The sequence below is a fragment of the Cryptomeria japonica genome, chromosome 1 (assembly GCF_030272615.1).
Source record: "Cryptomeria japonica chromosome 1, Sugi_1.0, whole genome shotgun sequence".
NCBI classification, from domain to species: Eukaryota; Viridiplantae; Streptophyta; class Pinopsida; order Cupressales; family Cupressaceae; genus Cryptomeria; species Cryptomeria japonica.
The window spans coordinates 71,942,613-71,969,020 of NC_081405.1; positions in this window are offsets into that span (position 1 = coordinate 71,942,613).

Genomic DNA, 26,408 nt, shown 5'->3' on the forward strand with positions numbered 1-26,408 from the left:
GTCACTAGTCATATGGTGAGAATAGCCATTGTCAATGATCCACTCATTGGAATTATCAAACTGGGAGACAAGAGCCTTCTTGTCTGACACTTCTTCCTTGACAGCCACAAACACAATATCTTCATTTTCTTCATCCTCCGATTCTTCATCTGTGACACCTTCATCAACTGCCACAAAATAGTTTCTTCAGTTTCCTCCTTTGAATTTCCTGAACCTTTTTCAGTTTGTCCATGTTATCACCATTAGGACAATTTATAGCAATATGTCCTATCCAGTTACAAGAAAATCATTTCAAAGGTAGCTTACCTTTTTATTTAGTAGTTCCTTTAAGAAGCTTCCTGGCAAGGAGAGCTTCAAATGCCATCAAAATCTCCTCATCATCCATTTCTCTGCTCTGTCTTGGTTCACCACTAGTGCTAGCTTCTTTTCCTTTTCTGGATGGAATAACAGAAGCTTTAAAAGTCGATTCAGTCTTTTGAACACTGTCATCAAAACTATTTATCTCATAGGCTATCAAATTTTCTATGATGGAGTCCAAGGATACCTTAGTCTTGTCTATTGATCTCAGCTCCTGAATAGTGGCAACCCTTTTTGCATAGACCAGCAATAGGGATCTTAGGACTTTTCCTACCACAGTGGAGTCTTATATTTTACCACCTGCACTCTTGATATCTCCAACAATGGTTTTGATTCTTATTCCATACTATTGAATGGTCTCACCTTCAACCATCTGCATATTCAAACTTCCCTCTCGGGCTTTCTGCCTTAGCCTATTTTACATGTTCATCACCGCCATAGATATTTTCAAGAGCATCCCATACCTCTTTGGGATTTACCTTGTCCTGAACATCAATAAACTCAATGTCAGATAGACTACTAATAAGGGCTTCCATGACTTGCCCATTTTCTTGTATCTCTCTCTTTTGGTCATTGGTGAGAGTACTGGTAGGGGAAACATAGACATTCTCAACATAGCTCCAGTGTTGAGCACCCATGCTTCTGATGAATATCTTCATCCTATCTTTCCATATACCAAAATTTTTCTTGTTAAACTTTGGACCTTCCCTCTTCATCATTACAATAGGATGTTTCCCTCAAGCGGTTAAGCTTATAACATAGAGGACCTAGAGGACGCTCTAATACCAATTGATAACTTAATGATGAATGAATAGTACCAAACCAATACTGAGAGGGGGGGTGAATCGGTATAGGCAAAAACTCAACCTTAAACTGGTATGTCAACTAACACTTATGCACTGACAGACAAACAATAGCACCGGTCCTTCAACAGAGTTCAACTAGCAGAACCTAGTGTAACTAAGACGAGCAAAGACTAGTTGACACTTATCTTCTCATATAATCTAACTCTTCATTCCCATTTCACTCTAATGCATGAATAGGAAATCTACCATCAAAGATGTACATATTGCAGTAAGATCAACATGCATCACCACTTAATCAAAAAACAATCATAACATCACACATGACACACATATTTTTCATGTGGAAACCCAACTGGAAAAAACCACGGTGGGGATGAATACCCACAAGCTTGTTTTTGAACTCTTTGGAAGTCTGCTCTATTAGGAGCCTTGTCTAGTTAAAGACAGATACAATAGGTTCTGTTAGGAACCGATCTTGTTAGGGATCACCTGGTTAAGGGTTAAACCCTATTACGGGTACCTTGCTACAGGATTTCAAGAACTCAATAGCTAAAGGATATCAATGACTCAGTAGTTTTGAGTTACCTTGTTAGAGGATTTTCAACAAGCCGGTTAAGGCTACCCTGTTATGGGATTTCACAACTGTTGAAGTAGTTAAAGATCAACAGGTATATCAATGACCTGATAATAGCACTCAATGCCAATGCAGATCTGCTTAAGCTCCTCTTCACCTTCTGCACTTACACTCTATAGATATGACTTCTCTCCTCTGGTCTGGCAAGAATCACGTATCTCTTCTCTTAGATACACACACACAACTTTTGCCAACAAAACTTTAAAAGAATCACAACATCGACCTTATAGAAAATAGTTAGGTCAGAAGCATAAACCCTAAACCCTAAACCTAATAGGTTAAGGAATTCAAATGGTTCAATCCTGACCGTTGATCATGTTGTATTGAATGCAACAGTCTTGATCCAATCTCAAGACATTCTCCATCATTCATTTTCCACCGATTTCATGATGACTAATAACCTATCACACATTATAACCATTTATAGACTTCACACATTCCCGAGCTAGATAGGAACACTCTTCTTTATGCAAGATCCTTCACGCGCACAAGGCTTACGTGGCAACACTATCTATTCTTCATTATCATGCTAAGTTCATCACATAAAGATCACCAATTGAGTCACACAGGCTTAAGATACTCCAACCAAAAATCCTGAAGTGGAAACTACCTACCAACCGGTAGTCATCCAATGCTTCCATGTGTCGGTTCCCATGACTACATGTGGGTTCACCTTGACATGCCAGTTCACCTTGAACAAATATACCGCTTTACTTTGGCATATATACCAGTTCTCACATATGTTGGTTCTCTCTTCATATCACATATTGACATGAATGACAACATTCAATATCATTATGTCCTCATACGGGTTCACATAATGCCAACATAGTGTATATTCTTAGGGGGAGTAATTTTGATTATGAAATTTTCCTTGTAAAAACACTTAGATGTCAAAATTTTCCTAAGTGTTGCCATCAATGCCAAAGGGGGAGATTGTTGACATTTTGATGATATTTTGATTGTCATTGATGGACACACACTTTCTTGATGTATGAATTATGCTCAACCAGTAAGTGTTCCAATCTGTATTGTGTAATATTGAATGTATAGTCTTTAGACTATTGGTATTCTGCAGGAGATGGTTTACCGGTCACAGATTGACTAGATATCCCAAGCGGTATGAAGACCCCAAGCGGTTAGAGGATCTCAAGTGGCAGTACGAAGGACCCAAGTGGTAGTTAACTTTTTATCAGAACACTACAATATTCCAGTCTTCATTTTTGACAACCGGTAATTGGTATATTGTATTAACTGGTATATATCTGTGATGAGTTACCAACTGGTATTACTGTAATGTGTGATGAGTTATCATCCAGCGACACTTTGACGGTGTTTTTATGTCATGTTACCAAATGTGTCTAGATGCATTGTACCTAGGAACTTGTAGTCTAGTTCTATTGGATCGACATGAAATCAGATTCCTTTATAAGGACATCATGTCTAGGGTTTGCATGTATGAGATAGAGTATGATACATAGAATAGAAAAGGCTATGTGTGATCATTAAAGAGAAGATTAGTTCTATGTGAAGAGATAGAGTGTGGAGATATAGAAGACTGAAGTAATGCTCAAATGCATTAACAATGAGTTGTCAAGGATTCAATTAAGCATATTGTGCTATTGTCTAGATCATTCACTTGCTGATTACTAATATCTATGACAAGTCTAAAACCCTTAACCGGGTAGGCCTAGCAAAGCCTTTGTAAATCCTCTAACAAGGTGGTTTACAACAATAGATCTGAAATCCTTTAACAAGGTAGTCTTTAACATGACTTATCTCCTAACAGAGATCTAGATTCTTAACAAAATTTGTTCTGGTGAAGAACATTGTATGACCTTAACCAGTCTGGTTACTATTCTGCAGATAGTTACTTGTGAGTTTCTGCTCACTATGGTTTTTCCCATTTGGGTTTCCATGTCAAATATCTTGTGTTATGGTGATTGTGCTTTTGTGGGTGAATGCTTTCTTTTCTATTTGGTTTGCACTTATCTTAACCAGTTTATTAGTGAATCTATTGTACTGGTTATCGTCTAAATTGTTTAAAAGATTGATTACAGTATTTTTTGATATACTAATTCACCCCCCCTCTTAGTATTCATCACAAAGAAGTTAGGCTCTAATACCAATTGATGGACTTGAAAGTAACTAAGAGGGGGGAGTGAATCAATGACACCAAATATAAAACTACTTCAAGCACTAACCAGTAGATGAGCTTAACAAATCTTTTAAATGCAATGCATGCAATCCAAAATGATATAACTGCATCCACAAAAAGTAAAGCATCCACCATAACACAAGTGTTTGTATGTGGAAAACCCAAATAGGTAGAAACCACGGTGAGATGGAACTCACAAGTTAACTATCTGTAGTAATAGATAACTGACTAGTTAAGGTCTACAAAGTGCTCTGCTAGGAACGAATCTTGTTAGAGATCCCAAAGCTTGATTAAAAGCTTGTACCATGTTAAAGGTAGTACCCTGTTAGGAGCAACCTCGATGGAGGATTTATAAGTCCAAACTAATGGATCACCCTATTAAAGGATTTATATATTGAAGCTTGTTAGAGCTTACCCGGTTAGGGGATTTGATTTTGTTGTAATGGTTAGAAAACAACAAGAATGTTTTGATATATTCTAAGTAGCACAATACTTTCTTAATTAGATCTTTCTAAAAATATTCAACACTGCTCTTTTGCATACTCTGCAACTTAACTCTTTTTCCTTTCGCACATATCACTTTTCACTATCACTATATCAAATAATTCATTGCGATGTCAATATATAGTCCTTATGATTTCATGTCGGCTTTAAGAAATCATAACATAATTTCCTAGGTGTAGTGTATCTAGACAAGTGATCATAACTCATCACAAAAATTGCTAGCAAGAAGTTAGTGCAAGTAACTCATCATGAAATGTGGCAACTCATCACAAAATTACCAAATACTGGTTGGAACAATCAAATACTGGTTTGAGTAAAAGATATCAACCGTTGTCCTTAAATCTTTGCTTGATCTCCATCTTGATCTTCATCTTGATTCTGACTTAGTATAATCACATACTGTTAGTATTTTGGATATATTGAAATGGTTTTGTCATTGATGTCAACACTTGTCAAACACTTATCAGCACTTGGAGATTTTGGTTATGTTCACCGGCAAGACAAAGAATTATTCAAGAAACTGATATTTGGTTCACCAATAGATTATATTGTTGACCGACACTTGGAATGACTTGGAAACTACTTGGTTATGTCAAAGACATTATTTGATCACTTGGTTTTGGTGAATCGGTTATTTGTTTATTTGGGTTTGCATATTTGTTGTTACCAGCAAATAGGTCCAGGATAAACACTGATAGACTTATCTATTCCAGATCAGCATGACACATTATGGAGATGATTTATTATTGTTGTAAATGTAATTGAGCCGACATCATGCATCGGATATTGATTTGTTTGTAATTGATTTAATTGTAATATGTTTTAGTGATCCGACCTATTCAATTGGTCTTAGGCTATGGTATATATTTAAGATCTTATTTGTAAGATCAATATGCAATTGGAAAAAAAGAATTGTAATAGATTATATGCGAAAATAAATAGAGCTATACACGCAGACATCATTTGAAGGTTGAAGGAGGATTTTGTGAAGACAATCAGAAATACACTGGTACTGAATCCGGCATATGAAGATGTTATTTTATGCAGTACATTATCATTGGATTTAACCATCCAATTGTAGTCAGTGTGACTCTCATTTTGCGATTGAGCAGTGAGCTCTAGGCAGTTGGCCTTTCTGCATGTATAGAATCCTTATTGTAAACACATACTATCTATAGTAGTATCATTTGATGTGGGTAAGGCTTCCCACTGTTGTTTTTTCCCATACATGGTTTTCATATACAAACCTTGGTGTTATGTATTTTGGATGTTGTTGTCTTTCTATTTCATGTATTAATCTTTACCAGTATTGCAATTAACTATTGAAACTATCTACCGACATAAAGTTTGGTTTACCAGTATTAAGCATTAAGTTTTGGTTAAGTTAATTATGGTTGAATTTATTGGACAACTGATTCACCCCCCCTCTCAGTTGTCTCTGGGACCTAACAATTGGTATCAGAGCTAGATTCTCTTTTTGCAGAAGTTTAACAACTTGAGGAGATCCTATGTCTACCAACTATTTCAGGAAGGACAGACTGAAACTTGATGGAACCAACTATGGCATATGGAAGATCAGGATGGAGACACACTTGAATTGCATTGGAAAGGATATGTGGGAGGTTACAAAGAATGGCTATACTACTCCTACTCCTGGTCATCCTAATCCACCAACCTTAGGAAAAGATGAGGAAAATGATTGCAAAGCAAGAGAAGCACTTTTGAGTGCATTGTCAGATCAGCAAGTCATGGGATTGTCAGATAGATCTACTGCTAAAGCTATTTGGGACAAACTGGAAACACTGAATGAAGGAGATTCCATAGTCAAAATTGCAAAAATTGAATGCTTTTGGGTCAAGTATGAAAGGCTAAAATGGAAGAAGAAGAAAGAATTTCTGCTTTTATGGAAATTGTAAATGAAATTGTTTTAGGTATACAATGTTGTGGAGAAACCTTAAGTGAAGATGATGTTTTTTCTAAAGTTTTAAGAGCTTTGCCACCGGCATATAAAATGAAAGTTACTACTATAAATGAATTAAGAACAATGCCTAATGCATTAGTATCTAGAGACACTTTGGTTGGAAAACTTTCAGCTTTTGAGCTTGAGGAATTTGGTCTTGTTACTACTATCAACATAGATCTAGATTTTAAGGCATCATCATCAAATTTAGCAGCATCATCATCATTTGACAAATCTGATTGGAAAGCCTTCTATGCAAGAGAACTTGAAGAAAGCAAGAGAGAAAATGAAGAACTTGAAGAACTTGAAGAACTTGAAGCACTATTTGCAAGCAAAATGCCTAAAGGTCCAATTAGAAGTAAGTATGAAAGTAAAAAACCCTTTAAATATTTTAATTGTAATAAGATTGGTCATATGGCATCTAGATGTCTCGATAGACATGCAAGATTAAGAGAAGAAGCTAAAAGAACATATAAGCCTAACCCTGACTATCAGAAATACAAGTTTAAGAAGAACAAAGACAAATCTTGTTATTATGTTGTTGGAGTTATTAATGATTCTGATGAAGATCCAACAGATAATGGATGGGCTTTTGTTGCTATAACAGAAGATCAACTGGCACCTACTGCTCAACCGGTAGAGTAGGCCCTGGCAGCTAAAGTTGAAGATAAGGATGAATGGATTATTGAATCAGGATCTTCACATCATATGACTGGTGATAAGAGTAAATTCTTAACCTTTCAGAATTAGAATAGAGGTCTAGTAAGGTTTGGAGATAATAAAGATTATTTGATCAAAGGAAAAGGCACTATATCTTTTGATGTTAAGAACAATCCTGATAATGTTTACTATGTTGAAGGTTTGAAGAATAATATTTTGAGTGTTGGTCAATTAGTTGAGAAAAGATTTCAGTTACGATTCAAGAATGGTAAATGCAAAATCTTAAATAGAATTGGTTTAGAAATTGCAACCGGTAATTAGACTAGAGGTAATATCTTTCATTTGAAAAACAATGAGAAAGCATGTTTGATTGCACATATTGATGAAAGTTGGTTATGGCATAAAAGACTTTGTTATGTAAATTTTGATTGCATTGTAAAAATCAGTACTACTAAGGCAGTTAGAGATTTACCTAAGATTGTTAAACCTCATAATCCGATATGCAAGGAATGTCAATTTGGAAAACAAGTTAGAGCATCTTTCAAAAGTATTCCGGAGAAGTCTAACAATGTTCTTGATTTAATTCACATTGATTTATATGGTCCAGCAAGAACTAGAATTATACAAGGAGATAGATATTTTATGCTAATAATTGATGACTATTCTAGAATGTGTTGGGTTACTTTTCTCAGAGAAAAATCTGAAGCATTTAGGAAATTCAAACTATTCAAGGTGATGGTAGAAAATGAAACCGGTAAGAAAATCAAATGTTTGAGATCAGATCAAGGAGCTGAATTCACATATAAAGAATTTAATGCATTCTGTGAAGTGAATGGGATCAGAAGACAATTGTTAGCAACCTAGACACCCCAGCAGAATGGAGTTGTGGAAAGGAGAAACAAAACTATCTTGGATGCAGCCAGAAGTATGATATCAGAAGAAAATATACCTCATATATACTCAAAAGAAGTGGTCAATACAATTGTTTATACATTCAATAGAGTTCACATCAGAAGAGAAACCAGTAAGACCCCACATGAACTGTGGTTTGGTAATACTCCTACTCTTAAATATTTCAGAATATTTGGAAGTAAATGTTATATTAGAAGAGATGAGTATATTGGCAAATTTGATCCTACAAGTGATGAAGGAATATTTCTTGGTTATTCATCTAAGAGCAAGGCATATAGATGTTTTAACAAAAGATTGCAGAAAATTGTTGAGAGTGCAAATGTAAAGATTGATGAACAATTTAGAGGAAATTCAAGGTACACAGACTCTGAACTGGCAATTAAGATAATTACAAATGAACCTACTATGAGTACATCGGTACAAAATGATGATCCAGTTACACCGGCATCATCTAGAGATTCAACAGTCACTGAAGAACAGTAGCAAGTAAAAATACCCTGGTATGTAAGATTGAATTATTCTGAAGATCAGATAATTGGAAACAAATTTCAAGGAGTTATGAATAGAGGAAGATTGGCAAATGAAGAGGTATGTCTTATTTCTCAAATTGAACCTACATCAATAAATGAGGAATGTGAAGATAAATATTGGATTAAAGCAATGGAAGATGAATTAGAATAAATTGAAAGGAATAACACTTGGTCATTAGTTTCCTAGCCTAAAGACAAAAATGTAATTGGAACTAAATGGGTTTTTCGAAATAAACTTAATGAATATGGCACGATAATTAGAAACAAATAAAGACTAGTATGTAAGAGATATTCTCAAAAAGAAGGAATTGATTACAATGAAATCTTTGCATTGGTAGCTAGAATTGAGGCAGTAAGACTATTATTGGCGTTTGCAGCACACAAGAACTATAAAGTATATCAAATAGATGTTAAATGTGCATTTTTGAATGGAGATCTTGAAGAAGAAGTTTACATTGAGCAACCTGATGGATTTTGTTTGACAGATAACTGTAGACACCTAACGTTGTCATGTCTAATTAAATAAATATCTTTATTTATTTAATTATCTTAACCTAATTCTTCTATTAATTAAATAAATCTTTATTTATTTAATTAATTCATTTATCTTCTTCTAGCCTTAATTCTCATTTAAATAAATACCTTTATTTATTTAAATTATCCCTTTTCCTAAATTAAATAAATATCTTATTTATTTAATTGATCCCACTTCTTCTATTAATTAAATAAATCTTTATTTATTTAATTAATTCATTAGCCTTTTCTACCTATGACACATGTCATTCATCTCTTAATTCATACACTACTTACCCTCTTATTATTTTCTTATTTCCTCTACCTACCCTCTAATCATAGCCGACCTCTTTTACACCTCTCAATCTTATCCCTCTATTTCATATAGTGTCTTCTATATAAGGAGATGCTTCCTTCATTATCAAACCCTCACTATGCATTCAACCCCGCTTACAACTCGACTACACTATGCTTTTGCACTTTCATATGTGATCCTACTTGCAACCACATTTTCATTCTTTGTTGAGCTCTTGTGCACATAAAATCTGAGAGCAAATATATTAAGCAAGATGAATGGAGATAGGAAGAATGGAGATCCAAATCCTATTGGACATGTGATGGTATAATCTTTGTGATTTCATTTGATTTGCCTTGTCTTAGGTAATCTTCATATGTTATGGCAGATCTTTGTTGTTGTTAGTCTAGGGTTTTGTGGTTGAGTTCATTTAGTCTTTCATCATTATTGTTATCCATTTTCACCATATACATTTTGGCATGCCCCGTGGGACATGGATTTTTGTTAGATCTGTGTTTTTGTAGGTTTTTCTAACCCTATATTGCTATTTTGTAAAACAATTTGGAGAATAACCTTGTGCAGCTAGGGTTTTGGACATAAAATCAAGATCTTGGAGAGATTTGATCTGATCTCACAAACAGATAAGAATTTATGCACCACATTTTGTTTGCAAGTTGAGGATAGTACTACTAGCTCTCAATCCAAAATTTAGAATTTTTGGAGCACATTTGCATTTTCCATGATTTTGTTATGATTTTTCATAAAAATTTAATTTTGAGAGCAAATTAGCAAATTTTTCAGATTTTCTTACATTTTTGGAAATCTACCATAATTACACACATGATCTGTTCTTTGTGATTTTAATTTTGATGCAAAATACTTCTCTAAAAATTGGATCTTTAAACATTAGGGTTTTTCCTTATTTTAATCAGATCTCACAAATAGCTTTGAATTTTGGCTTCAAATTTGTTGTGCAAGTCAGGAAAAATATCAAAGGTGTTTACTAAAAATTTCATATTTTTTGGATCAAGTTTTCATTTAATATGATTTTTTTATGATTTTTCATAAAAACTTAATTTTGAGAGAAAATTAGTGAATTTTTTGGATTTTCTTACATTTTTGGAAATTTCATAGAATTATACATAGGATCTGTTCTTTGTGATTTTAAATTTGATGCAAAATAATTCCTCAAAAATTAGATCTTTGAAAATTAGGGTTTTGCATTATTTTACTCATATCTCACAAACTGCTTGGATTTGTTGCAAAAATATTTTTATTCAAGTTTGGAAGACCATCAGGACTCTCCAGTAAAAGTTTCATATTTTTTGGATCAATTTTGCATTTTATATGATTTTTTTATGATTTTTCATAAAAAATTAATTTTTGGAGCAAATTAGCAAATTTTTTGGGTTTTCTTACATTTCTGGAAATCTCTTGAAATTTTACAAGTGGTCTTTTTTTATGATGAATCAGATATTTGAATTTGTCAACAAAACGCATTGTTGAAGGCCCCTATTTCATAAAGTCTTTTGGATCTAAAATTTACTTAACTAGTGTGCTTGCAAGAAGGGGTGATCATTTGAAACAATCCAAACTACTAATAAATCTTTGTTCTAGGACCTTGACAAGGATTTTATTTTGATCTTTATTGTGTGCCTTGTTTTCATAGACTAGCAAACCCTTCAATTGGTGCTCTAAAATTGAACCATTGTCTTTTGTGTCTTGAGCAATAGGCTCTTTTTGTTTAATCTTTAGAGAGCCTATCTCCCCATGTGGTCATTAGGCCTACTAGTGAGGAGAGAATGACCCAAGTGGTAGCAAAAGAAAATGCATTTTCTTCTAAACCACTATAAACAATTGTATTCATGGTGAAAACTATGGATAACGTGTGCTAATTAGTTCATACCGACACTATGTCTCCCCATAAACCCGTTTGATCAAATTTATTTGATCAGTTGTAGGGCATAACCCCTACTGGCTGAGAGCCTTCTGTATTTATAGAGCTGAAAGTGTCACATGTATGGCCATACGAGCAGATGCCCTTGCTAGCACCTTTTTGTTTTAGAAGCCAAAATCCTTCTAGTTGTTGGGGCAGGAGATCAGACCTCTGGTAGTGGCCCACACACATACGGTTCTTAGTAGAGATACAAAGTTCACCACGGGGAGTTTTCGTGGGGACTAATGCTTGGCTGCCCCAAGAAGTGAGTGCTGAGGGTGTAGCCAGTGGGGTCAAGCATCTAAGTATCCACTCTTAATATCATAGCCTAGGGGGAAACTCCATGTGGGATCAACAACTATTGTCCTGCCCAACCATAAGAATTGTGCTTGTCCTATTTTGAACAATCAAACATTCAACACCAAACATTAAAACATTGTGTCTTTTGTGTCTTCAAGTGTATGCAAAACATTCTTACATCAAACAACACACTTTTCTTGGAGTCATTTTGAGTCTAAGCACTTGCAAACATTGAGTCCTCATCAACATTGTGTCCTCTTTTCATGAAAAATAGTCAAAAAATTTAGATTGGGTCACAACAAAACAACTTCACAAATTGGAAAATTTTATAGTCCAACAAACAAAAGCAATCAATTTCAGCATTCTTGAGCTTCCTAGGTTATCTCTCTAGGGTTTTCATCTAGCATTCAACCTGTCTTTGGGTCTCACAAAGTCCATCATTGCTTTACACCTTACATTACATTCACATTTGTCTAAACTTGAGTTAAAAGGTCACTTGCTTGTCCTCATCTTGCTTTGTCAACACACTACATACAACAACATTTTGCTAAGTGGCCCCTCATCAAGGTCTATCACATTTGGGTCTCATTTGGTCTTACTTAGAGTCAAGGTCAACTTACCTCATCAAGAGAAACTGTCATCTCTTTGGAAGCCACACCTACTCTACTACATACATACTTGGTCTTATACTTTGGACATTGCAAGTACACCTCAGATTCATTTACATTCCATCCAACTCTTGGTCTTCCATAATCTTTCCATTTTCATCTATTCTCACACATCTTGGTCAAGACCTAGTTCATGGTTGAAACCCATTCCCAAAAATCTAGGAGAGAAGCTAAAGAGGCTCAAGAGTCTGCAAACATGAGTTCCTATGAATATGACAATGATGTCTTTTTCAATTTTGATCATAGTACATTACCTGACATGGATGCCTATAGAAACATTCCAAATGTTGAGAACATGGAAACTACAAACAACAATGATACACACAATGACAATATGGACAACTTTTCTGTACATTCAACAAAAGTGGAAGACTCCATTATGGATCCCTATTTCAATAGATTGGTTGAGGAAACAATGAGGAGAGATAGACAATACTTCTTACAAGTGATGGCACAAAGTGGAGCCAAGATACCTCATGATTTTGACATGTCTCAAATAATGGAAAATTGACCTTTGCAACAACCTCACCTCAACATGGATCAAAGGAGGCCTAATAGTGGAGGTAATAGAGGACCACATATGGTGCTTGAATCACCATCATCTTTGTTTCAAAAACCAAAGATCCCATACACACATGGTCAAGCATATGATACTCACCTTCACAGACCATTATGGAAGTCTTATGTAGAAAAATATGCTCAATCACATACCAATGCTAAGGATCAACCACCAAGGCAATTGGATATTCAAAGGAATGCTCAAAATTTGGACACAAGGAAACCCCGCATCAAATTTGTGGGAAACACACTAGAACAAACTCATGACATTCCTGTAGAGTATGGTATACATGGACAAAGCAGATATTCCATTCCTCACCATGACTCTATACCAAGTGGTACATATACGCAGCATCATTATAGACCTCCTCTATATGAACATGTGTATGATCAATATCATCCATATATGCAACATGCTCCTCCTCCACTTGGTGGTTCAGACATGGGGTATGGTCTAAGAAGTCGGTCTCCACCTAAGGACAATTTGGAATAGCAAATCAAGGACTTACAAAAGAAAATGGAGGACATAAATACACCAAAGCCAACTTACACAATGAGAGACATATGTCCCTATCCATTTGACAAAAGCATTCCAATGCCTCCATTTCCTACACACTTTGTGACACCTAATTTTTATAAGTATAGAGGCAAAGGAGATCCTAATGCACATATAAGACAATTTTTCACAACTTGCATTGAGGTAGCTTCAGAAGAGACATATTTGATGAGATTATTCCCACAAAGCTTAGGTGATCAAGCTATGGAATGGTTCTCCCAACTCCAACCTAGAATTAAGTCATGGGGTGACTTAGCAGAGGCATTTATTCAACATTTCTCATACAACATAGAGACAGACATATCAGTCACTACTTTTTGCAATAGCAAGCAAAAGGATGGAGAATCTTTTTCATCATTTGTACAAAGATGGAGAAATCTAGCCAGTAGATGCTCTTGTGAAATTCCTCAAAAACAAATGGTAGAGATGTTCACCTAGAATGTTAACAAGGACATTGGTTATGACTTGAGGAAAGCTTGCTTATCCACCTTCAAAGATGTCATTGAAAAAAGCTTAGCAATAGAGAAGGTCCTAATTGATTAAGGAGTCATTAAGATATTCAAGGAAAACAAAGATGACTTTAAAGGAAAAGACAAGCCTAGATTTTGGAATAAAAACAAGAACATAATCAATGATGGTGTTGTGGATGCCAATATAGTACGACCCAAAATCATTTTTTCTGGATCAAGTTCTATAAACAATCAAGTGAATACTCAAACAACTTCAAAGTCATGAAGGAAGTACACTCCATTGGGAGAACCACTTGAGTCAATTTTCAAGAAGCTAGTGGCAAACAAAATAATAACGATTTCAAATGTGCCTCCATATGAGCCAAAGGTTAAACCAAATTGGTGGAATGATGATGAGTATTGTGAATTTCATAAAAGCAAGGGTCATAAGACAGGAAATTGCCATCGACTAAAGAACATCATACAAGATCTCATTGATAGAGGTGACATTGAGATTGAGGCACACTCATCTAATCAAGAACATGAGATTTTTAAGGAACCATTCCCAAAACATGACAAGGGAAAAGATAAAGCCACAGATGACCAAACCAACTATACCAGAGCATCTTATAACTATGATTCAACTGTCAATCACATTTCAATGGACAATTATGTCTCTACCATTATCATCAAGGATAAAACGCTTGAAAATTCTACCCAAAGACCCAAGATTGTCCTAAAAGGCATTGGACCTTCTTCTGAACCTACCTGTGAATGTAATGTTACAACTCATCGAGGTAAATTCACTTTGCAAGGTGCTCCAACCAAAAACATAGCTTCCTCATCAACCAAACCTGAGTATGACCTTGTAGAACAGTTGGGGAAGACACCCACACTTATTTCCATCCTTGAGCTTTTATGCATATCCCCCGCACATAAAGCTATTCTTGACAAAATCTTGAGAGACACTTCTATCCCTACTGATCTGAACGTGGACCAGTTTCAAGCCATGGTGGGATACCTTTCCATTCCACACTCACTTACATTCATAGAAGCCAATGACACCTCCGTAAGTTAGCCACATAATGCACCTTTATACATTGAAGCCTTCATACACAAACATCGAATAAAACGAGTCCTGATAGATGGAGGAGGAGGTCTAAACATTTGTACATTGAGTACTATTAAACAATTGGAATATTCAGATAAAGCTGTGAATTCTACAAACAAAATTACCATCAAGGCATATGTTGATGAAGAGCATTCATCCAAAGGCATAGTCACCTTGCCCCTCAAAGTTGGGCCAATTACAAAGGATGTGGTTTTTCAGGTCCTTGATTTAGATCTCACATACAACATACTTTTGGGACGTCCTTGGATTCATGAGATGAGTGCAGTACCATATACATATCATTGATGCATCAAGTTCCACATAATGGAGTTGAAGTGACCGTCAAAGCTGACCCAAATCCATTCATATATTGCAACAATATGCGACCTAGATCAGAAATAACAATCCAAATCAATCGAGAAGCTATTTCTTCATCAACATATGTAGATCCAGAATCATTGAAAGCTTCTACATCAAAACAAGTGGAGATCAAAGAAAAGATCAAGATTAAAGACCTGGGATGTGGTGAGTATATCTTTCATGTTGAGAAACTCCCACTATCTCCTAAGGTATTCAATCGATAGGAACAATCTATAAATAATTTGCAAGGAACTGGGTGTGAACCACCTAGTGTTGTGGCTACTAAGTCCAAATGGAAATCTCCTCTAGTGGTGTAAGCAACCCTTGATATCAATAGTCCTAAGATTGGTTCCAACAAAGAATTTATTGAATATATCATTAGCCCTCTTGAGAACTCACATATCCTTAACATTTCATCCACTCATTCCATTTCCACTCCTCTCCAAGACTTTAATCAACAAGAATTACAAAAGCCCTTACTCATTGGGGATCAAAAATCAAGCTTTGAAAAGAAAAATCTAAAAGTCAAAAATAAAGAGAAGTCCTTTAGTCCAAATCAAAATCAAAAGCTATTGGACTCTACAAAAATCAAAGTCAAGGATAAAAATCCTATGAAATAAATAGAGCAAGAGTTGATCTCCCCTAATATCAAAATAACTGGGGGCAAAAGTTCTACAATTTTAAGTCAAAAAGCATACTTGTTGATCCTAAGTCTCCATCATGCTATCCTACTTTCACTTCTTTTCACAATCATAAGCCTTCATCACTCATCCACTTGCTCCATACATCTATTCCCTTTTGGCAATACATCATGGACCTTTAATGGAGCTTCCTCAAGGGACTTTGTTATCAGGGATGCCCAAACTTCTTTAGGTGACAAGCATATGGGAAAACGTAGTCCACACACTAGTAATTCTATCTTAATTTCTTCATCAAGGAAGGCAGTCACTCGAGCTACACATCATTCAATCAAGGAACAATGCAACTACAATCATAAAGTCAAGCCTCTCACATTTGAGGTAGGCGACTTAGTTCTTAGAGAAAATCCTAAAAATCAGCAAGATAGAGAGAAGAAGGGCAAGTTCGAACCAAATTGGCTTGGTCTTTACATCATTATAGCAGCATATGGATCTGGTGCATATCATATCTCAACCACAGAGGGTGAATCTTTGGAGGATCCTATCAATAGCATGCACCTTCGCAGGTTTTACACATAGCTCTTCCGAGTATCCTAATTCAAAAATATAAAAAAAATTCAAAACATTCAAAAATACAAAAAAAAATCATAAAATAAAAAAATTGTTACTTGGTGAAAACCTGGCAAACAGGCGCCTTGTGACACTAAAAAAAATTCAAAACATTCAAAAATACAAAAAAAAATCATAAAATAAAAAAATTGTTACTTGGTGAAAACCTGGCAAACAGGCGCCTTGTGACACTAAAAAAAATTGAAAAAAGTAAAGAGAAACATTTTTTGTCCAATGGTGAAAACCACTTTGGTGGCGCCCTAGGCAAGTACCATGGTGAAAACTAAGTCACTAGCACCATGCGTAGAGACATTGCTCCTCCCTCCTTCAGGATTCCATTTCATCCTTTCACTTTGCAGACACTCACAACCTATCCATTCATAATAAACTTACTCATTCCCATCATGGCTTGTTATTGATCTACCTAAGATTGGTTATCCATTCCTAATAATCCCTCCTTTTCACCCCTTTCCATCCATAATAAATTAGCTCCTATCTGTGGCTAAGGCAAATCCTATGTCTACTGATGGGTGTGGAACTAAGAGCATCACCTATTCTAAGGAGTACAGTTTCTTCTAGCTTTCTTCTGTCTATTCATGAACAATCCGCAATAAAGCAATATTTGCATCGCCAATCTGCAATAAAGTATCAGTTTCAGATGAGACATAACAGCAACAATGGGCTTCAAACAAATCAAATCTTTCAACAAACTTAGACAACATATGGTTCAGTTCTATCTATCCTTTTTGTGAAAGTAAACATTGTAACCACAATCAAATTCGACTTATACAAGTGACAAGAGACACTAAACTTGAGGACTACAGTGGATGTTGGTGTCGAGTCTTGGTTTTCTTTTTTGATTTTATCTTTTGGTGACATGTCTTTTAGCTTTTCCAGGATGTCTCTGACTAGAGATTCTATCTCCAAGATGTCTTTGACTAGAAAGGCAAGGATGGGGTATCATCATCTATTTTTCTTTGTTGTCTATGGATTGTCTCTTAGTAATGCTATGAATTTTCCAAGGATATGAGGACACTATGAGTCTAGTGTGAACTGGGGCATTCCTTGTTTGCAACTATCTTATCTCCATGCAAAAGGATACAATGACTTTCTGGGTCAAACATATGCCTCGATTGTCATAACCTACATGCCATAATAAAGCTCAATGATGATAATGCACAAGAAGCTCTTTCACTTTCATATCTACTATCTTCCATCCCCCTTTCTTGATTGACTTTCATCGTCCTTTTTGAGTCCGTGTAGCCTGTTATCACATGACTAAGTATAATGACATGCCAAAAATATTTGCATTTCATGTAGTTGTGCCTGCATTATCACATATTAAGCATTTCATACATACATATAGATATAACAATTGCATCATATCTTGCACACAACACATGTTAGCACATTTTACATTTTCATCATGTAAATAGTCATTTGCATTATCATATTCATCTACATTTTATACATTTTCATTGGCATAACATATAAAAACATAAAAAAAAAAAAATATTGCATTTCATTATGTACATATTAGCATCCATATCATAACCATCACATAGAAACATACATCATGAAACATCTCATCACATAAGTACACATGCATATAGCTTCCACAAAGATGAATCATCTCATATATATATAATCATAAGTGTCATGATACAATGATGTCAAAATACATATGGCTACAGCCAACCCTCGTGTCACCCTATCTGGACACAGGAACCTACTAGTCACTCCTCCTAGCGCTACTGGTAGTGCCAATCCTATCCCTGTCATGGTATCCCAAGCTAGATGTCCAACCCTCATCTCCAATCCCAGACCCTGGAACACTCATCTCAATGCATCCCTGTCTCCATCTCAATCATAGGGTATCAACTCCCCATTGGTCGGTATCCTGAAAAATATTGTATACATCCTCTAAGGTGATTGTCATCTCACCCATCAGAAAATGAAAACTACAAGTCTCTGAGCGCCATCTCTCAGCCAGCGCAGTCAGCAACCCCATGTTCACTTGAAACTCAGGCACATATAGAATAAATTGTAGACCCATAACTTCAATCATAGCTCTATCCTCAAATATCAGCTCTGGTCATAACCACTGAGTTGATGGGAATCTCTCTCGTGACTCCAGCATAGGTAGGTACTCTTGCAGTCAAGCAAATCAATCATGTCAATCATAGTGGCATTCCTTGTTCATCACAAAATGCTACTCTTTATCCTAGTGCTTCTATTTATCCTAGTGACACTCACTGTTCATCACAAAGTGCTGCTATTTATCCTAGTGGTAATCCCTATTCATCACAAAGTACTATGTGTTTTTGCACTCCCTATTCATCACAAAGTGTTGCTTACATTTGCATTTACTATTCATCACAAACTGCTGCTCTTTTTTTAATACTCCCTATTCATCACAAAGTGCCTTGATCTATCTTATCCTAGGGCCTCTGCTTGAGTGTATCCTCTTAAGTAGTTTCCTAATTGGAAACGTATGTTCTATCACAAAATTGTCAATCTTGGCCCTATTTGCTATTTTAGTCTTCCCTAGAGGACCTGCTTGAGTGTATCCTCTCAACAGCTTATCCAATCGACATCGTATGTTCATCACAGAACTGTTGATTTGGCCTAGAAGACATAAACGTGCTTTCATTACATAAACATGCTTACATATGGCACAGATGCACCTGAAATACACAGACGTGCCTAGCCAACCTAGATGTGCTTGGCACCAATGCAGATGCGCCTCGACATTTTTTGACATTACCTAAAAATGCATTTATTGCGCTACTTAGTATGCATTTATGACAACATTTATTGTGATAAAGTACAAAGAGGTTTTGTGGTACTTACCGGCTCTCCTGCGTCGGTTGGCCTCTAAAATCGGCAAACATGATCGAATCTATGGACCAATGCCATCATTGCTGACTGGTGCTGTTCTATTCTCTCTCTGCACTCTGATCTCTTGGATGTGTGGATGACAATGAGGATGTTTTCCCCTCGTGGTCTATTTTATAGACATCCCTAGCCCTAGCTCTAGCCCTTGTTTCCTGAGTCAGTCTTCATTATCCTGTGACTATGTCACTCTATCCTATCTAGCCAGTCCATTCTAGCCTTTCTTTCTTATCGAGAGATTGTCTATGATCTTTCTAGACATTTTCATCCAATCTCTCGAGGGGGCATACCATTCCCATCTTGGGGCAACTTTGTATCAGTTCATATTATCTTCTTTGAAACAACACGACAAGCTGCATTGTCTCAAAGAGGGGCAAAATGTAGATACCTAAAATTATCATGTCTAATTAAATAAATATCTTTATTTATTTAATTAACTTAACCTAATTCTTCTATTAATTAAATAAATCTTTATTTATTTAATTAATTCATTTATCTTCTTCTAGCCTTAATTCTCATTTAAAGAAATACCTTTATTTATTTAAATTGTCTCTTTTCCTAAATTAAATAAATATCTTATTTATTTAATTGATCCCACTTCTTCTATTAATTAAATAAATCTTTATTTATTTAATTAATTCATTAGCCTTTTCTACCTATGACACATGTCATTCATCTCTTAATTCATACACTACTTACCCTCTTATTATTTTCTTATTTCCTCTACCTACCCTCTAATCATAGCCGACCTCTTTTACACCTCTCAATCTTATCCCTCCATTTCATATAGTGTCTTCTATATAAGGAGATGCTTCCTTCATTCTCAAACCCTCACTATGCATTCAACCCCGCTTATGACTCGACTACACTACGCTTTTGCACTTTCATATGCAATCCTACTTGCAACCACATTTTTGTTCTTTGTTGAGCTCTTGTAAACATAAAATCTTAGAGCAAATATATTAAGCAAGATCAATGGAGATAGGAAGAATGGAGATCCAAACCCTATTGGACATGTGATGGTATAATCTTTGTGATTTCATTTGATTTGCATTGTCTTAGGTAATCTTCATATGTTATAGTGGATCTTTGTTGTTGTTAGGCTAGGGTTTTGTGGTTGAATTCATTTAGTCTTTCATCATTGGTGTTATCCATTTTCACCATATACAATAACAAAGACATGGTTTGTAGGTTAAGGAAAGATTTATATGGATTGAAACAAGCTCCTCGAGCTTGGTATGCAAGATTGGACAAATATCTTTTGAAGCTTAGTTACACAAAAGGTAATGTTGATAGCAATATATACTATAAAGTGACTAATAATGACATCTTGGTTATTGAAGTTTTTGTTGATGATATAATATTTGGAGGACAAGATGGTTTGTGAAAAGACTTTTCTAACAAAATGAAACAAGAATTTGAAATTTCTATGATTGGAGAGATAAAATTCTTTTTAGGATTGTAGATTTCACAGACTGATAAAGGTATATTCCTATGTCAATCTAAGTACTTGATGGAATTACTAAAGAAATTTGGCATGGAGAATTGTAAACCGGTAACCACACCTTTGATTACAAATGATAAATTATCTTTGAAGGATGAATCTACACCTATTAATCCAACTAGATACAAATCTATGATAGGAGGTTTACTATATTTGACACAAACAAGACCTGATATTATGAATGCAGTATGTATTGTTTCAAGATTTCAGAGTAATCCTAAAGAAAATCATGAATCAACAGTAAAAAGAATTTTTTGGTACCTACAAGGCACTACAAATCTTGGTTTATGGTATCCTAGAGATGAAAATTTTGACTTATATGCATACATAGATACTAATTGGGCAGGAGATGTGGATGACAGAAAAAGAACCACCGGTGGAGTATTTTTTTTTGGTAGCAAACTAATTTAATGGTTGAGCAAGAAACATAGTTGTACAAGTTTATCAACAGTAGAATCAGAATATGTTGCAGCATCAACCAACTGTACACAAGTATTATGGATCAAGCAAATGTTGAAGGACATAAAGGTGAATTGCAAAGAACCTATCACTATTTATTGTGGCAATACAACAACAATTGATATATCAAAGAACTCGGTACTTCACTCTAAAACTAAACATGTTTCTATCAAACTGAACTTTCTAAAGGAGAATGTTGAAGAAAAAGAAGTGAAATTCATTTATGTGAATACTAAAGAGTATATTGTAGATATTTTTACAAAGTCTTTGCCTAAGGAAACATTGGAGTATCTCAGAGAGCAACTTGGAGTCCTACCCCCACTAGTAGAGACTTAGACAGTTGATGTTTGTCATCAACCGACAGAATTAAGAGAGAAATATTTATTCTGGTCTTTGATGAGGAGAGATACTTCTAATGGGGAGTAGATGGTATATTGTATCTGGTTTTGTGTTGCTTTGGCATTTGATGTCAAAGGGGGAGAGACTTTATCTTTTGGGAATAGATATTATGTATTTGTTGTAGAGACTACAAATTACATGAAATCAAGTTAAACACATTAAAATGGAGTTTTCAACACCTTGATGGACCTTCTACACACTTAATCACCGTCAACACTTGATTTAGCCTCCTTTTGAAGCCTCTGAACAAGGTGCTCCTGCACCATACTGCCGACCTTGAAAGCTTTCCAAAACTTTTGAAAACATAGAACAACAACACATTCTTGTCTTGATGCCTTTGTCTTCATCTTTATCGCTTACCATCTTCTTGCCTCTGCTATCAAACTATTTTTCAAAAAGGACACATGACCATCCTTGTAAAATATCTTCTCATCAACTCCCAATAGGGGATTATTGAAATGTCTACCACTTAGGTTCTTTCCTAGGTATCCACCTCTTCTACTAACTCAAAACACAAACTCACAACTTCCTTGCCTCACCTAGGAGTTGCTTTCTCCTCTCTCCCTAGTCTCTTAGCAACCAACAACAAGGTTCTCTCCTAACCTGTTACAACACCTTGTCTGCAATTAGGTGGATTAACACTGGCAACCAAACACAACACAAACCACAAAAGAACTTTTCTAACCTAGACCTTTTGTTGGGCTCTAATACTAATTTGATGTGGAGCATGAAATCAAAACAAACTATCATACCTATAAGTGGCACAACTTCTATCAAATATGACAAAACAACTCAAGACAACTTATTTCAAGGAAACAATTTCACATTAATCAACAAATTACTTGTTAGGCCCAATATGGAAAGCTAATGTACTGAGAGGGGAGGGGTGAATAAGTACTCCAAAACCTTTCTTTAATAATAACCTTACTGTTATGCATAATCAGAATAGTGCAGTAACATAAAATAAAGTTAAAACAAACAGATAACAATCATACATGATTCACTCCATAACACATATATTTTGGTTACGCAGAAACTCTTGGTTAGAGAGAAAAATTGTGGTGGGGATGGCACCCACAACTTCACTACTGCAATAATAAAGAATGCTCGGTTAGAGCTACATTTAGCTATTTTTGATAGCTTACCCTATTAGGAGTAACAAGATCTGTTAGATCTACCTTGCTAAAGGATTTTACAATATTTATTCTAAATGCTACACCTGGTTAGAGGCTTTACAATTTATATACTTGGTTAGAGTCTTTTACCCTGTTAGAGGTTTCTCTTTCAACTTCATGATATTACAATAAAATCATTACAAACATCTGCAACTTTACATCTGAAATGTTATAGCAGATTCTATGTGCTCAGGATAAGATTACCTTGCTTATAGCATACCTCGGTAACTCATATAGTAACTTGGTAAACCCTTCTGTTTACTGTGTTCTTTGACTGTTCTCTGAAAACCTTCTCAGTGACCTCTGTGTCTCTGTAACAGTCTTCCTTCATACATATATGCACTTTAATAATGTTGTATATATAGATCTCTTAAAACGGTGATCTAATTCATTACTTTGATCTTACAAACAAGATTCCTCGAATGAATAACTAAACAAAATACTTCATTGGTTAGATTGACCTCGTAACCATACACAATCTTCTAGTGCAATTTCCAATGTAATAACGGTTAGATGTGCCTCGATCTTGTAACACATTTTCATATGCATGTCCAGGTTCAATATATCTGGTAACATGTTTCACTCGGTGAATATCAACTCGGTGTGTTAACTTTACTACTCGGTACCCATAAAAAGATACTCGGTAGACAGCTCAGTGTATACTGCATTTGGTGACTGCTTTCTTCTATAACCGACTAGACTGTGCATACTGACTTCTCTGTTTATACCGACTTCTTGATTCGGTAGTGCTAACCGACTAGAATTTATAGTATGACTTTGAATATAAAAACTAATGGCAACTTGATAAGTAGTAACAATCTCCCCTTTTGACATTAGTTGAGATGTTTGACAAAAACTACTTTCAAAGTCATAACTCAAAAATCTATATACTTTGCAAAATGACTACACTTGACAATATATACAATAGTCAATGAAATAGTATATGTAGATATACTCCCCTTATCATTATTTTGTACATAACTCAGATTTTGCATGCTTCGTTCTGTTCTATGCTTGTGTGCTCTGCTTGTGTTGTATGCTCTGCTCGGTATACTCCCCTGTACACAATACTCAAAACTGTATCACTCTCCAAATAAAGTATATTATTCCCCTTATGTAGTATTACTCCCCTTTTTTGACAAACATCAAAAACTTAATTTCCATCTAGGGGTGGTAATTGATCAAAAATAGATTTATACTTGTTCCGGGCATCGGTGAGTGTGACTGAGAGTGTATCCTTTACACCTTCCATTAAAGAATTTTGTGCTTGAATATCAACCAATAGTGATATTAAGCCATCAAGAGTGCTTCCCTCTTGTGTAGTAGATAGGCATGTAGCTCGGTTAATCTGCTCTTGAACTGATGAGAGATGAGGAAGGAATAATGTTTGGAGGGTCATTATATCCATCCTGATCTTATGCTTGTCATTTCTAAGTTTGAACTATTGAGCCATGAGCTGTTGAAGCTTGGTATAAAAATTCTGAACTGAATTAGGCTCGGTGGTCAACTTAGTTGAGAGATTGGTGATCTCTTTCTCAATTGCATCAGTTTTATTTGTGATATCTTTAATGAATAAGGAAAATGTACAAAGTTTCTAAAATAAATAAAGAACATGCTTGAGTTGAGGGGACAACTCAGTAATGAATTTGACAACCTTTACTTTTCCTATAGTGAGAGCTTTTTGTACCTCTTCTATCATCTTTGCAGTAAGCTCTTTATCTTTTAGCTTGCTCAAGTATTCAAATGCATCAACTCCAGATGTTTCTATTTGAGTAAGGAGTTCATCCAGTTGAATGTGGATGGCTGCATCGATTGACACTGTTGCTGAAGGTAGCATATCTATTAGTAGTGTCTTTAACTTCTATAGTACTTTATTCTTCTTTTGAATGGACAATTGTTTTTCTTGTTCGGCCTTTTCTTTGCATAGTTCACCGAAATCAATAAGTGCTTGCCCTTTTAATTTTGAGATATCCACATTGGGCAACACTATCGGTTTAGTTAAATCAACTTTGAAACTATGCTTTCTCACCTTCTTCTCTTTACCTTTGATTGGTTGTACTAAAACAAGTGCTTGTGAGGCTTGCTGACCCTCATTAGGTTGCTCGATAGATGCAACACTTTGGTTGGTTCCTATGGCCATTGTGGTGTCCTTGGGTGTCTCGTTACTAGGGGTCTTAGCTGTAACATTTTCAGTGCTTGACGGTGCTTAAGACGTCTGATCTTTGTTTGTATCTTCTGCTGCTTCAGACTTGTGACCTTCAGTGCCTTGTTTTGTATCCTTAGGAGCTTCGGTTGAGACAGGTGGATTGACTGGCAGATAAGGCTGAACTTTTTCTAAGATAGATTCACTAGATACAAGTTTTGCATAGGTAGTGCCTTCAATCATTTCCTACTCCAGTGCTTCTTCATCCATGATATCTTCATCAATTTGAATAGTGTCAACCGGGTCTTGCTTGGTAGAACTAGGACCTTGCTCGGTGATATCAGGATCTTGCTCAGTGACATCAACAATTTCAACTTGAGAATGTTCACCAACATCCTTTATTTTGAAGATTTCCTGCCACTTGGCTTTTGTCTCATTTTCCACATCAATGTATAGCCCATTCATCAATTGTAAGGCTCTCTATTTGACAAGAAATTTAGAATTGTATGTTGTCAAATGTTCTTTAATTTCTTCCACAGACATATCAGGGAATAGATGGACTAGACTTCTTTCTCTTATTTGTTTCTTTGAGTCCATTGCATATTTCCATCTGTTATCAATATGTAAGTATAATTCACTTGGAAGTGACTTCACTAGTTCTAATGGAGCTAGCTGAAACTTTAGAAGTGTGCAGATGACAGCTTCTTCAATTTGTCGCTTCTCATCATTATTCCTAGTCTCATACTTGACATATCTAGATCCTACAAATCCACCATATTCTTTAAGATTGGCACAAAAATTTTCAACACTATGAATATTTACCTTCTTGCTTTTTACAATCTGAAATTTGTTTGCATCATCAAATTCTGTATCACTAGACTCTTTTGCCAAAATGAGTCTCTGAGTAGATTTCTTATAGGTCTTGGTTACCTTGGGTACAATAACACTCTTTTGTTTCTTACTCAGTGATGCAATTGATGCTCTAGTGTTAGGTCTCTCTGTTGGTGGAGTTGGTAGGGCCTTTGAAATGTCCTATTTCTTTCTTTTCAAAACTTTACCCTTAGGCAACTTGGTACTTAATGTTATTGCTACCTCTTGAGCTTTTGAATCCTCTTCGGTAATGGCAAGAGTGCCTTTGATAGGTGTAGAGGAGGATTCTTCTCTGAATTTCTCAGATAAAATCTTTATCATCTTTGTAGCCTTTCTTGTAGCCTTGGGTACTACAATGCTCAATTTTACTTTTTCTTTCACCTCTTCATAAGTTCCATATCTTAGTTCGGTAGCATGCCTTGGCAATGAAAGATAGGCATCAATTTGTT